General features: G+C 34.5%; 1 long non-coding RNA gene across 4 annotated transcripts in view; it reads right to left on the minus strand.

The window, feature by feature from the left end:
• Nucleotides 1-16,237, minus strand: part of LOC116216557 — a 34,342-nt gene that overhangs the window by 11,225 nt on the left and 6,880 nt on the right. For 2 of the 4 annotated variants that reach the window (XR_004159567.1, XR_004159563.1), the window contains one exon: nt 13,536-13,703. This is a non-coding gene — a long non-coding RNA (uncharacterized LOC116216557). Of the gene's footprint in view, nt 1-7,498; nt 7,572-7,984; nt 8,102-13,535; nt 13,704-16,237 lie in introns of all 4 variants that reach the window. The other 2 variants (XR_004159565.1, XR_004159566.1) reach the window with 2 other exon arrangements.

The following is a 16,237-nucleotide window of genomic DNA, read 5'->3' on the forward strand; positions in this document are numbered from 1 at the left end:
TTCTGTAGTTTGTTATAGGATGGCTAAAGATATCTATGTATCTTGCTTTCAAATTTACAAAAGTTTAATCTTTTCAGCTAAAGCTAGGTAAGGATGTAAATGCATTACAAGATAATCATAATCTACAAGCTAATCATAATTAGCTTATTTACTACATACACCTCACTGTGTGTTAGATATCCATGACTGAAAAATAAACCCTATATGTTTATGTTAAACTAAATGCATATTTAAGTTTTCATTAATGGTTGACAGCTATGCTCAGACAGTTAGAAACAATTCAAGTGTTTATTATTTTTTTTCATTGTCTACAATATTTTTTTTCTTTTTCATTTTTATTATTTATTTATATTTTCATAGTTTGCAAAATTTTATTCTTCCCTTCTTTGATTCCCAACTAAACATTGCAGTGTAAACAAAGTAGTAGGAAAGAGTCAAAATAGTGAGAATTTCCTGGGGTCAGACTGGGGGAAGATGAACAGTATGAATAAGAGCAAAGAAGGTCCAGGTTAATTAAATATGTGTTTTAAACAATTCTCTTAGATGTTACTGACAGCCTGAAATCTTTTTTCAACATTTTTTACTCATAGTTAATTAAATGTTATTATTTAATTAAAAAGGTCAGAAAAAATATGATGTGGGGGTTATGCTTTCTAATTCAGAATCCCTGATAACTAAAGATAAAAAATGTCAAGGTCTTTGACCTCAGAGCTCATTATTATAAGCACCTTGTCTTTAGTTTTCAGCCAATGACAGAATTATTAACTTGTACTAGGAAAGAACGCTTAATTGTAGTTTTAAAGTTATACTCTCTACTGTGAGAAGGTTGTTCATTTTTTCTCTCTCCTATAAGTTATGTACCTTCCTTTTCATATCTCCTCAGATACCAAACACAAAAGTAAAAATTGGTTGTTTTTAATTCCTTGACATTTCATATCATGAATTGATCTAGTAATATCACATGCAATTTGAGTTCACACAGCCTTATCAGTAAATACAATGTTATAAGGTTCAGAAACCAATAAGCTATCTTTCAATATTTTTCTAGTAAGTTGTATTTCTTTATTGGAATGCATTAAAAATTACAGAAAACAAGGAGATTCTAAACTGATAGAAAACAAATTTGTTAATGATTATGTAAATAATCATCTCATTCTTCGTTGTGTTCTATGGAAGCTCCTTGCTTCCATGCTGTTGATGAAACAAAGCAATATTTCTAAATAAAGATCCTACCTCAGATCCTGCTATACTTAAACCATCACTTCATGAGACGTAAAGTGTATTTTTTACACACCTGCCACCTTACAAAAACACTATTGCTACACAATGATGTCCACAGAGTTGTGGAAACATAAAGTCTAATTATTAAAGAAAAAAAAAAAAAAGACAAGTGAATAATAACTTTTCTGGCAGGTTTTACAATCTATGAAACATTTACTTATCTGCTGTTCTCCTGAAGTCTTTAAGGCAGTGGAAGAAAATTCACAAACATATTACCATATTTTCTTCTTTGCTGAAACTAGAACAGATTGTGTTCTTGATTTTTTTTTAATAAAATATGTATCAATAATTTAACAGAGTGTAAATGACTTATTAGTGATTAAAGGGTTAGTGTATTACTATTATCACTGAACTATATCTGATGACTTGTAAAAAAATCAGCATTTATTTATAAAATTAATCTTGTGGTTTCAAAGAAAATTTAGAAAACATTAATTTTGAAGATTCAAAACTTACAGAGCAAATAAAAATGAACCAATATTTGCTTTCGTCTCCAATTCCCTAATCTCTTTTTAAAGTTCCACCAAGAATGATCAAATACAAGAAGAAAAGAATATACACTCTTTGAAAGTTCCTAAAAATATTGTATTTTCTTTTTCCAATTAGAGGACAAGGCATAATTAACTGAGGTCTTTGTCTGGGTGTCAGCTGTTGGGTTACTAAAGAATGAAAATAAATTGTGGGTAACACTTCATAAAAATCAAGAACATGTTCTGCAGTTCCTTTTGAGAAGTTATTCAGGATTATTTCTTTATGAAGCCAAGCAATAGGATATCACAATGTTTTTTCTGATTCAGTATTTTTTTGCATGGAAAGTTCATGGGAAAAAAAACAAAAAAACTTAGGAAACTGTCACTTATAGATTAGAAAACAGTTTTGGTTTATGTATTTTGTTTTGCTGCTTAAGCATGAGCATTCTAAATATTTGAAAAAGTCTAGCTGAACTGCTGTAGAAAATGATTTAGTTGGAAATCTGACTTCAGAGTTACACTGAGTCTTCTTGTTGCTCTTCTGTGCTTAGCAGCATGAAAATATGACCAGTGCATCACAGTCTCAAAGTCTGTGGATATATACCATAAACTAAAATAAAGCAAAGCTGATGGTCAAATATAACCAAAAATTGAAAATCACAATAGAATCATGTGGGTCATGAAAACTCTCATATTCACAGATATTCCTACTAATTTAAATTGATAATATATTGCATCTACTCTTTCCTTTCCTTTTGACAAACCATTCAAAGTCTGTCACTGAATAATTAGAGTAGCAAATGCAAATATTTATGTTGTAAATATATGCAGGTTCATATTGTTTCTAGGCTGATCACTTAAAAGGTGGAACTGGCATAATGCCATTTTGATGAAGTGATGCCATCTTACCTCAAGCAAAGACTTGGCTATGTTCAGTGGGAATTAATTTTGCTAATTTTCCCCTTTTCTTTGTAAAATGACTTTTTAGAGGTTAATTCTAAAGTAGTTTTACAGAGACCAGGGAGAAGTGTAAAAACAAGGCAACTTGAAAAGCCAGACTCTTTTGTCCTACAATAAACAGTTCGAAAGAATGTGATCATTAAATCCTTGTGCACAATAGAATGAGAACATCAGGACAGGGGGAAAAACATAAAAATATGATAGAAAATTTGTCAACCTTTTTTTGGATTTTGATTTCTTTTTGTAGTTGCTATCTATACATAGTGATCTTTCTGTCATTCTTCCCATGCATGAGCATGGAGTTTTACTATATAGCCTTTATACTATCGTTCTTATTTTACTTAGATTTAATAATATAGTCTTAAAGCAATGAACATTTAAAGACATAACATTGTACATTTACCCTATTTTTCTTTCTTAGTAAGTTCTAAATAGTGAAGACTCAGGTCTTGGTATAGAATGACTAAAAGTCTTGTGAGGAGGAAATCCTCACCTGACGTCTGCACAGTATGGTTTTGTCACCATATTTGAAGAATGAATGAAGAACCACATGAAGAACATAATATGGCCAAAATGCAGCTTGTGTATAATAAGTGAGAGTTTGAAGAAAGAAATATGTAATTAAACTCTTTTTAGTATTTTTTCTTTAGTTGCCTAATACGGAGACTGAGAAATATCGTTATTTTTGCAATGCAAGTAGTTATTTAATTTCATAATAACACAGACATTATTATACGTAACTACGTTTTCTTTTCTGACTTAAATAATCTTAACTTCTCGTAAGTATACATTTCATGCCATATTAGCAATTTCTCATGTCCTTCTGAAGCAGAGGAAGTGTGTGAATTTATTTACATGCTTTCTCCTTATCAGTTTTGTAGCTACTAAAAACAGAATCTGCTTGTATTGAATACTGGAGCTTTAGAAGAGGTAAAATTGTAAATAGCAATGTTTGAATGCCACATTTTCAATTGAAGACATTTGCAAAATGTCAATAAATAGGGTACTACATACTGCAAAAAGATTCGGAGATAAGACCTTATTTTTATATATACTAGCAAAAGATTAATGCAATCTGCTGTAGGCACCTGAAGGTTAAATTTGGGAGAAAGGTGGGCAAAGTGAATAAGTCTGTATTAAAATAAATAAATTTAAAAACTCAGACAGGTACTTTCCCTTGGTTATTTTTTTCTGTCTTTGCCACTGGCAATAAAGGTTAACAATGCAAAACTCCCACCAGCTGGTGTTTCACAAAGAAAAAGCCCTTGGGAAAATGACTCTTCTATTGACAAAGACAGCCTGAAAGCTCTTCTTCAGAAGCCAGTGCTATTTACATAAGCACATAAAGGCAAGCCACAATGCAATTAGCTGTATCAGGATCACACCACTGAGTGCGAGAGTTCTTTGCAAAGGTTCACCCATACACTGTCATGATGGCGTTTTATGCCTTTAATTAGAGACTCTGTTATTGACTTTAGGGCATTAATTCTCTGGGGTCTAGTGACAATGAAGTTATGACGAGTGATTTTCTGTGTTCAGCTTCTTGTAAGGTATATTTTGTTGTGTTTATAAAAAAATAAAACCAGAATTTTAAGATTAGATTAAAAACCTTAATATATTTTTCCAAAAAAGAAAACGAGGTTCTTCAGTAGTCTGCTCGATAATATACAGGCCCCTGAAGAAAAATATAGCAATTATATATACTAAAAGAGATACTAAGTGTCAAGTGTACTTTAAATAAGAATAAGAAGAAATTAGGCAAAAATGAGAAACGAATGGTGATTTTGAAAAAAAAAATCATATCCCAATTAATTACTTTTTCTTTGCACAATATAGTATGACTGCTTTGAGTCAGATTATTTAACATACTTCTGTGTCCTTTGCTTAGTTTTACTGGGACCGTTTTTCTTTACTAAATGTTTAATTATTTATTTATGCCTAATTATTCATATTACATAGTTGAGAAACTGAGTCAAATGTTCTTTCTGTGTGCTGTTTAACTCACAGGTTTAGAATAGAGAATAATAGAAATCAGACAGAAAAAATGAATATCAAACAACTTAGTTCTGCTACTGGTTTTCAGGTGTTAATTACTTTTTCCTAAATTAAGAAAACTTTGTCTATTCCTGTATACTTTCATGAATATTCTGTGATATTATTCTATAAAAAGTGCTGTATAAAGTAAAAAAATCTAAAATGGATCAAGTTAATTTAATAAGTGATCAGCAGTAGCAAGTCTGAAACACTCCTCTTGGTTGAGGGATTATACCCAGTTGCTCTCTCCCATCGCAGTGTACGATAAGGATCATTTTACCTTCTGTTCACATTTCTTTCACTGAACTCCTATTTTGCTTTGCTGTGGGGGATATGAAAGAATTTAGAGCCCAAAAAACAAATGACATGCAGAGCGGGACATTGAATTGAATTGTGGAAATCTTTGTTTTCAGTTTTCATGGATCCAGAAGATGATTAGATAAATTCAGTATAGAGAAAGGCCCATGTGCAGTGCCCAGCATTTATCCCTGTTGAATGCTATGTGGCCGAACACGGATCATTGATCTACCCTACCCAGGCACCTCAGCAGAGCATTCTGTCTCTGAAGCAGTTCAACAGTCCTGCCTACTTGCTATCTGCAAATTTCCTGAGTGATTCAATCCTTTCATCAGTATTATTGAGGAAGATACTAAACAAATTTGACCCCAGTACTGAGCTCTGGAGTACACCACTTGTGACTGCCTGCCAATCAGATTTATCTCCTTTCACAATAACCCTTATAGCTTGGCAATATAGCCCTTTTTTTTAACCAGTGAACAGTACTACATCCATCCAAGCTAAGAGCAGTCTGTTTCTTCAAGAGAAGGCTGTGTGAAACAGTATTGAATACCTTGCAAAAATTTAAGCAAACAACATCCACAGCCTTTCCCTTGTCCATTAAGTGGATCATTTTGTCGTAGGAGATCAGTTTAATAAGGCAGGAGCTGCCTTTTATAAACCCATGCTGACCTGGGCCTCGTCACCTGCTTGTTCTGTATGTACCATGAAATAGCATTCAGGATTATCTGCCTCATGACCTTCCTTGGCACTGAGGTCAGACTGGCAGGCCTGTAGCTCCCTTCTTGTACATGGACATCACACTCACCAATTACCACTTAATTGGGACCTTCCTGGTTAACCAGGACTGCTGGTAAATTATTGAAAATGATTTGGCAAGCACTTCAACAAACTCCTTCAAAGTCTTTGGGTGGATCCCATCCAGCCTCATAAATTTGTACGTATTCAAGTGTAGGCTGCTAACCATCTTTTATGCAAGAATTCCTGTATTATCTTTGGCTAGATATTGCTGGAGCCAAGACATAGGCTAGATACCAATTGGATCTGTTATAGAATAATTATTCTTTTCAATGCAATTTTCAATTTCACAGGTGACAGAGAGAAGTGAATATGGGAATAATAAAGAGAAAAGTGAAGACAAGAGCATGTAAAGGTAGGGCGTGCAACATTATAATATTTTGGTTGTAATTAATAGCAGTCATTTCAGCACTGAGATTCCCGTCACTGTATGTGATGCTGTCATAAATATTTTTTGCTGTCTTTGGAATAAAAATGATGGAATACAAGTACATATCCCAGTCTCTAAACTGACCCTACTTTAAACTACATAATGTTTTCCTTTGATAAAATTGAATATGTTATTTGATTTAATGAAAGAGCAACGTATTTCCCAAGATACACCAATAATTCTGTTTTTCTAACTGAGGAATCTTTTTTTTTTAATGTAACCATACTTTAGCTAAAAATAGAACTTTAAATATCAAAAAGCTGCTTAGCTAGTTTTCAACTGCAATAAGAAAGTATGTTTTGATATATGGTAGTTTATATAAAAATATGATTAGCTAATTGTCCAATATATTGGTCAGTATATTTAACTCAACTAAATTTGTTGAAATGTAGTCAGACTGGACACTATTTAATTACCTGTTGAAGCAAAACCCATCATAATTTCCAGTTTCTCCATACTAAATCATGTCATAAAATCAGAATCATAGAATCATAGAATAGCATGTGTTAGAACAGACATAAGAGATCACCTGTTACAGACCTCCTTGCCATGGACAGAGTACTACAGTAAGTTTACATCCTGATTAATAAACAGAGTGAGTCCTATTATAAGGCATTTTTTGCAAGAATATTCCATCCAATGGACTGGAGATCATAACAGAAATTCTAAACATTGAGCTAAGCAGAAATGTCCTAATTTTTCTTGCTATTAATCCTCTGTGCAGACTTCAAAGTTAAACAAAGAATAGTCTCCTTTATGTAATGAATTTATGAGGAGAGATTACGACAAGGCAGTTTTATATAAAATCCCCAAAACTATGAGATGTAAAATATAATTTTAAACAAGGACAATACACTCCACTGTAATAAAATACTTGTGGCATACTTGTTGAGCTTCTATATTACAACGGGATAAAATGATAGCATGGACTGCTCAATATTTTTCTACAAAAGTGGAAAAATTCTCTTTTTCTTCAGCTGTGATTTTCATCTACTCTGGGTTAGCACTGAAGGTTATACTGACTTTAACATGGCCTCTGTGAAACAAAGTGAAATTAATCAAATTTTTAATAGGGTATGCTAAATGATAAAAGAAAAATATATGTGTATATATCAGATTTTCAATGTGAACTAAAAGGTCATGAATCTCTGAAAAAGAGCAACTGCAAAAAATTACTTATCCCATCTCTTCCAGATACTTCTTGGATTTCTAGAGATTTCCCACTCACCTGTGTCTTATGCTGATGAGCTGTGTGAATAGCCAGAGAATTTTGTAAACCGTTTCTTTTCAAGAGCACTAAACTAATCATAAAAAAAATCATAAAAAACCCACATTATTTCTTAGTACAAAAGTAGCACGTTTTCTGATTATTTCCACATCATGTTTGTCATTGGTTTTAGTCTCAAACTGGGGCATTGGCATGGCTGGTGTCATTTGCTTTGATCTGATTTTACTGAAAGTATCTTCAGCCACATAAAACTTCAGTCCGCTCTTACTTAGCAATGACACTACTGTGTGGTTGATTTATGGGTGATCACAGTATAGTAGTATCTGATAGTCCAATCACATGGCAGGAAGTTAGTGAAGACCAGATCTCCTTTTATACTTCTGTGTTAAGTTCATCAGGGCAGTTAATGAGTGGTCCTATGTAGCAGCTCTGTACTCCCAGCCAATGATAAGGCTGCTTATACAACACAAATACATCATGACTTACATTCTGAGTTGTTTTTCTCCATGTCAAAAGCTGTCAGACATCCCCTTTGGGCTTCAGATGTATTTTTAGCAAGTTCTAATCTAGGCTACTGTCAAATGATTCTTATTTAGAATGTAGCTGTAGAAGAAAACGGCAATAGAAAAGCTTCTGTAAATCCTCACGCAATATACAGTGTCTTCATCATTTATCTTGTATGTGCTGCAGCTTACTACTCTAATACTACGGGTGCTGTACTGCATCTTTGTAAAGACCTTTCTCTTTCAAAGAAGCCCTCTGTCTTTCAAGATATGCTTACGTTTTTTTCCTCTTTGTATTGTGAAGTTCAGAAAGCTGTTTTTTCATAATATATATAGTCTATTTCTATTTGACAATTACTCACTATTTTGCAAAGATCTTATTATCTGAGTGTATCTTATAAAAATTCTCTCTTGCAGTATTAATAACATTCTATCTGTCATTTTCTGAAAATGACTTCTTGTTGGGATGCTGCCCAGTTAAGCATACCAGCAGGTTACATCAAACAATGCATTGAATAATGTCAAAACATCTAAAAAACAATCACATTTGTATCAACAATCAATAACACCAACAATAAATTATGAGAAATCAATTAAGATACAGGCAGTCAATGCAAATTAGTATAACTTTGTTTACTTTGACACTAGCAGATCAGCTAGCCAATAGCTTTTTGAAAGCTGCAGTATACTAAAATCCATTAAACAGCAAATTACATCGGTTACCAAATAAATAATTCCTATTATTTTTGTAGAGGTACATTTTTTAATATATCAACTAGAAAAATTCTGAAAGGGATGGTTCCATTTACTATGGGAAGAGTTCTGTCAAATTTGTTCCGAGCTCCTCTAGCCAGACACCACTAGTAATTAGGAATGCAGGGGACAATTGCCTGTATAACCTTTTGACTGTTCATCATCTAGATCCACTGTAATAAGCTCATAATTGCACCATAGGCAGAAATGCTAAGATTCTCTCCTGTTGCACCTTACAGAACTGCTGATTGACTCAAAAGGAGATACTACTAACTATCACCTTTTAAACAGGAGGGAGATTGATCTGATAGAAGAGGGGGGAATGGCTTTAAGCTAAAAGATGAGATTTAAGTCAGATCAGGAAGAAATCCTTTAGTTAGAGGGTGATGATGCATCAGCACAGCTGCCCAGGAAAGCTGTGGATGCACTACGTGGATGTTCTAGGTCAGGTTGGATGAGACCCTGATGTGGTGGGTGGCAGCCTGCCCATAGCAGGGAGTTTGGGGCTCAATATTTAAAGTCCCTTCCAACCTAAACTACTCTGATTCTGTGATTCTGTGATTTTATAATGTCTTCATCAATGACATCAACAGTAGTACTGAGGGCACCCTTTCAACCTAAGCCTTTCTATGATTTTATGATTATTCTACTATCTTGTTCTGTACACTGTGATATTGTTTTCTTGAACTGAACCTGGCACAGTCATACTACCATTACCAAGCAAAATGATTTTAAATTGAGACTAAAGATCTGAGCTTGCTTTTTAAGTCTGTACTATTTTTCTAGCAGAACAGAATTTATATTAAACCAATTGAGTATATGAAGTAAAATAGATGAGTAATACAAGGAAAGGTTATAATTTTTCTAAAATGCCACGGAGAAAGGAATTCTTCTTTTGTTTTTCATAGTTATTTATTTTGTTTTATTTTAAGTGAAATATTAACCACTTGGATATAGTGATTTCATAACTCCAAATGCTACAAAGGACTATTTTAACTATATAACCTCCTGGTACATTTTTCTGCAGTCTAGTTTTAAATCTTCCTCCTGTCAGAAAACTATGATGTACATTATCATTACAGACTCAATGAAGAGAAGATAGGACAACTTGCTACAAATGAGTCATAGTTTTCTAATTCTGCTCTGCATGGGCACTTTTCATACAGTACTTTCTCTTATGGTGTGTACTCTGGCCAGGCATGTTATCAACCAGAAAACTCCTAGCTTTATATAACTGTTTCAAACACACTGCAACTACAGCTGCCTGAAAACCTGAGATCTTCCTTTCCTCAGATTGATGGAAAATGCGGTAAGCAAGAGGAATGTACCTAACATATATATCTGTGTGGTTCACCTCAACTATCCATACCAGTAATAAAAGTAATGTCCTGAATCAAGTCATTTCTTGGGGAGAGGCCAAAAGCAATTCAACATGTTAAGAATGGCTGAATGTAGTATTTTTAAAATCAAGAAGCATACCAAAAATCTAAAAAGATTTCTGGGAAACTTTCTGCACAAAAGGACACCAGTGTCCTCATGCATGTGTCTATTTGATTTTTTTTCCATTCCAAGAGAGTAATAATGTAGAAAATCTTTAGAAAATGTTCCAAAAGATTTCTGATGTGTCTTAGAGACAATGTTCATTTTGCAGTAATATTGTTCCTAGCCACTGTATCAGCAATTACACAACATGAAAACATGTTTTAATATTAGAAACAAAAACATTTTCCTGATAATCTTTCTTTGTTTCTATTTAGGAAAACTGCATAATCTGAATTTATTATTGCTCTTATTCCTTCCTTTGACTTTATAACATTAAGCTTCTAAAAATTAGGGAACTGCTCAAAAAACTCCTGCTATTCTCTGGAAATGTATTTTGCATATTTGAACTGTGAAATTACAGCTAGTTTCTCTTGAGACAATTCTTTAGAAAAGATCTTATCAACAGAACTTCAGTTACAAAATAAATAATGGAGACATTTTAAATGAAAATTATTACTGTTCTGGCTGCAGAATCAAGAATCAAATGAGTTCATGGCACTGACCAGTGTTTTCTGTCCGTGCAACAAAAACTAGAGATTGCTTGTCAGCTACAAGATTGCTGTCTCATATTAGGAAATAGAGGGATTGTGCCACAGAAATAGACATGGCTGTGGACTGGGGAGATATAACAAATGTTTTAAATAGATTTAAAAAGAACAAAAAGAAAGGAAGACTGGAAAAGAGCAATAAAATAAAGGAGGACAGAGAGTTCAAGGAGAGCAAAATTAGAGGGGAAGCAAAAGAAGAAAAAGAAAGAGCTGCTTTTGGGAATAGAGTTGATCTTTTATGTCATGAAATGCAGTTTCTTTGAAAAACACTTATGTATGAGCCCCATCTTTTTTTGTCTGAAACATAACTGATATCAGCTTTCATCAAATCTGAGGTCTGAACTCCAGAAGAGTTTCCCTGAGGGTGCAGGCTTTGAGAACTGCAGGTTTTCTTGGTTGCTGCCTGGTGCCTGAGGAGTCCCAGAAGTTGGTTGGTAAAATGAGTATTCTTGTACATTTACTTGCTCATATATACAGTTAAGCTAATATATAAGTCAGTTTCTAGGAGCAGCTACAGGTGCTATTCAGTTCTTTCTTTCTTTCTTTTTCTTTTTTTTTTTTTTTTTGATTTCCCATGATTTTCTAATGTTTTGGTCTTCTAGATTACTAATTCACAATGGTTCAAATCCAAATCCAAAATCTTGACATTTCCTGGAAATTAGAAGCTCTGCTTTGTAACTCCAACTAGTTCTTCAACATCTTTGATGCGTATTCTGGTTCTTTATAAAGGAAAAAATTCATGCTCTATGGCTATTTTTCCATTTCTGGCCACATGAGCTAGAGAATGAGTCAGTGAATTTTATGAGTAGAAAAGACTTTCCTTGGAGCATTTGCTATAGCAAACCATGAACTTTCTATTGTCATGCAAACATTTTATTTCTGAAATATTTTACTCCTAGACCTGCAGAGCCCTAAGGATTATTCATTTTCATGTAACCATAGAATTATTTGAGTTGGAAGAGTTATTTAAGGGTCATTTAATCAAATCTTCCTTCATTTAATAGAGACACCTACAGCTAGATCAGGTAGCTCAGAGCCTGGTCCAGCCAGACATTGAATGTCTCCAAGGGCACCCTTGGCAACCTGTTTCAATGCCTCAGCACCTTTATCACAAAACACTTTTTCCTTGTATCTAGTACAAATCTCCCCTCTTTTAGTCTGAAACCCCTTCCCCTCGTCCTATCACAACAGGCCCTACTAAAGTGTCTGTCTTCTTCTTTCTTATAGACTACCTTCCATCCATTGGTGCCCTCAAGTCCTTTTTGTCGAGGCTGTACTCAATCCTTTCATCCCTCAGATGTACTGATAGTAGAGTTTGTTTCAACTGAGGTGCAAGACCTTGCACTTGGTTTTGTTGAACCTCATGAGGTTCTCCTGGGCTTAGTGCTCAAGACTGTCTAGGTCTCTATGGCACCCCATCCACTGGACATGTCAGAATCCCCACCAGCTTGCTGTCATCCACAAACTTGCTTAGGGTGCACTCAATCCCACTGTTGATGTCACTGATGAAGACATTATGCAATCATAGAATCATAGATTTAGGTTGGAAGGGACCTTAAAGATCATCCAGCCCCAACCTCCCTGCCATGGGTAGGGTTGCCAGGCTGCCTAGGGCACCATCCAACCTGACTTAGAACAACTCCAGGAATGTGTGCCAGTGTTTCACCACCCTCTGAGTAAAAGATTTCTTCCTGATCTGACTTAAATATTGCCTTTTATTTTAAAGCCATGCAAAAATCTAAGTACATTAATAGAAACACAGTTTCAGAAAGAGTCTGAAAATCTGCAGTTTGGCATCTCCAGGTATCTTCAAGGTTTCTGTGTTTGCCATTCTGGTTTTTAGCAAGAAAAGTTTCAAGAAGGACAGGCTACCTGTTTGCCTGTTGCTACCTGTTATTATTATTATTGGTGAACTTTTTACATTGTTTGTCAGCTCTGATTTTTGCAGAATGGGCAGATAAGGGAAAGGATAAGCACACACAGTGACGCATCATTCAGGCATTTGGATTTCCTTTAGGAATTTTTCTTGAAGACTTTGGGCTTTGTTCTATTTCAGTGGTCTTGTCTGAAGTGTATGCTGCACTTCCTATCTGTCATAGAGAGACAAACCTCAGAGTGGACTTCACACCAGTTCTTATCATCTAGTAGATCTAAGGGTAAGAATGTGGATACTAGTTCTCAAAGGCTTTCAGCCTTTTGCTAGCACAGCCCTTTGATGTAAGCTGCATAAATAAGTGCAATTTGCTTTCACTTATGTGTATTTTTATTTGTAACAATAAAATCACCAAATGTCATCCTCTCATTTTCCACAGGTTTGCAAGGCACCTCAGTGACATCTGAGAAATGTTTGCTCCTCCAACACATGTAGGACTGACAGCTGGAGCTTCACCTTCTGAAGTTTTCTTAACACAGCATACTCTGCAGAACAGTCCTTCAGTGTGCACTCTGCTAATGTTTTTGAAATCATTCTCCTGTTAGCAAAGCTGGATGAAGGTGGTAGTCCATGCCCAACACCACATACAGGTATGTAGTTCAATGAGAGAGGGTTGCTAGCCGGTAACAGAACAGCTTTAAAGCACTTTGTCTACGTTTGTCTTGTAATGTGCTACTTTGTAGTGTACTGCTCCTTCTCTACTAATACCCTGTATCTCTGTGTGAGATGTTCGTAAGTTGGGAGTAGATGCTATGTACCTTGTTCAAATGAAATCTTCAAAACATCTTTAGTACTTTAGTATGAAAATATTCTTGTCCAATATGATGCCATCATAAGTCCCACATGCAGTGAAAATTGTTGCTGTATCACGGTGTGTGGGGGTAGATGCTTTCCCAGTATAAACAGAATCCAAAGGATGTAATGCCCTGTAGGACAAAGAAAAATTTTAGCTTTTGAAATTTTTTTTTTGGCTACAACCACAGAACACAGAAATAATGTGCTTCTGTAGAAAACTCAGCGCATTAATTTGGCACATTTAGTACTTTTTCAGTTTTCAATTTTTTTTTTTTTTGAGAAGATAACTATGAACAATGCAATTTAGTAACATAGTTTCTCATGAACAAAAGCACAAATAATTACAAAATAATTACAGAAAGAGATGTGTTAAATGCAAAGTGATATATGCGCTATTTAGAAATAATAATAACAATAATAAAGAAAATATTTGATCTGGCAGGGCTACTTGGACAGCCAAATTATCAGGCTAAGTCTGGATGTCAGTGGAAGTCATACTTGGGGATGGGTGTTCATGGTGATGAGGAGGAGGTATTATTTTGGGAGTTATTTTGTTTATTTGCTTGTTTGTTTGTTTCATACTAGCCATTAACAGGATATTTATATAGCTTCTAAGATCTGTTTTCTGTTATTTTCACTACTCTTCGCAGTGTTTGCACTTGTCAGCACAGACATTCTTACAAGAAACACAGATCTTTGTTAAAACTAACTAACATTAAAATATTTTGTACATGCTGCAGAAAGTATCCAAAAAGATTTTCAAAATTTATTTTACAGTTTCACAAAAGGCAAGTAAAACTTTTCTAAATGCTTCACCTCTAAGATGCACAATGAGGAACTGAGGCACTCACAGCAAATCTGATTGCATATCATGGCTTGAAACTACATTATTGGTTGCTTGAAAGCCAAGAGTAGCTCCTTTGATTTACACAATATGAAGCCTATTTAAATTGCAAGTAGCGATATCATAAACCTGTGCTCTTACAATATCTCCTTTCTGTGGCCTTACTCCAAATGTATCCATCTTGATTCTCTCAGTTCTTGAATGTCAAGATACTTTTGTCACAGTCTACTCACAAAGGATTTTGGCAGATGACACAGGCTAATAATCTACCAGATTCACGTTGACTTGCAACGTCAGTTCTCCTGCAGTCAGACTTCCGTGCTGCCTTGTCAGATTGTAAGAACCCAAGAAACAGAGCAGAAAATACTTTTTTTAAAGATTTGTATAATTATTCACAGGCTTCTCCACTCCTTAGTGAAGCCCAAATAAAGCAAAGCAATTAATGGAATTTTGTTATGTTGGAATTTTCCAGGAATACTTTCTGATGTCCTTTGACTAAGCAGTCCTAATGCTTCACTTTCTGCTATACATTTGAAAAAATATGATAAAAGACATAATATAGATCAAGCTAATCTGAGATGCAAGTTCATGCAGGGTGGATAACTCTGAATTAGCAATAAAAGATTGCTGCTATGCTTTATGTCATGTAGAAAAAAAAAACTAACACCTGGAGACTCCAGTCAAAGGATAATGAGTCTGACTCTTTCACTTTGAGTCCTTTAAATATCTTACAATTCTACTTCAATAATTCAAATTAATTCTGACTATAATGGCAGATTCCCAAAGATAAGGCTAGTTTGTTGTATTTGATGTAATTTTTTCATCAGTACAGATCACTTTTATTTCTGATTTGCATGCAAATTCTTTAAAAAATTGTAACAATACATTAATGTGGGAACTGAGTATGCACCTAATCTTCAACAGAAATTCCTTTTTGAGAGAGTACAGTTCAGAGATCAAAAAGACATTCAAATAGGTATGGAAAAAAAGTGATTGAAGAAAAATACTTCGAAATATTTTCCAACACCTTAAGAAATATCATAAAGTAAGAGTTCTTAAAAATAACAACTCTTTTCTTTTCTGAACTCAAACTTTTAGAAAGATACCATGGTGTATCATGCAGCCTGTATAATTTAAAGCCAGATTGCTTTGTTCCTCTCTGCAGACAAACTTGTTCATGTCATCCCTTCGGTGCTCAATTCCTAAGCATGTCAAAATATATATTACCTACCAGCTCCCACAGATCTGTTCTTTCTGACCTTTTCTCATTTCTGCAAACTGTAGAGGGTGTCCACCACTGCACAGGAAGGCTCAGCATGACATGGTTAGATAATAGAAATAAAATTTGGGCCTGATACAATAGGTTGTAGGTTATCAGAGACGTATTTAGAGCTTAATTTCCTTTGTAACACAAAGGTTTGAAAAATAGAGAAATAAAAGGATTTTGTAAGTAGACCTGTACAGCAGTATTTTGGCAAGGAAAGAGGGATACAGATTGTATACTACGAGAGGAAAAATGTTGTGAGCTTCAAGTGAGATTACTTTTCTATTGTTTACAAAAGGCATCATCATGCACAACTAGAGCTTTTAAAGTATCTAGCCTCCTTACAGAATGTCACAATGCTCCTGGTTAGTTCTTAAGAAAGAGATCAAAGTAAGATTTTCTGGTCTTGATGTTCTTGTTCAGACTGTGTTCTTTCTGTTCTGTCTTCACAACATTGAACAGAACTCAATTTTCCAAGCAAGTGACAAGAGAACACATTTGTCACTACTTTGTTCTTTTATAAACCTTTCAGTGCAGTCCAAAGGAGTAATTTGGAA

The sequence above is a fragment of the Meleagris gallopavo genome, chromosome 1 (genome assembly GCF_000146605.3).
Source record: "Meleagris gallopavo isolate NT-WF06-2002-E0010 breed Aviagen turkey brand Nicholas breeding stock chromosome 1, Turkey_5.1, whole genome shotgun sequence".
Lineage (NCBI taxonomy): Eukaryota > Metazoa > Chordata > Aves > Galliformes > Phasianidae > Meleagris > Meleagris gallopavo.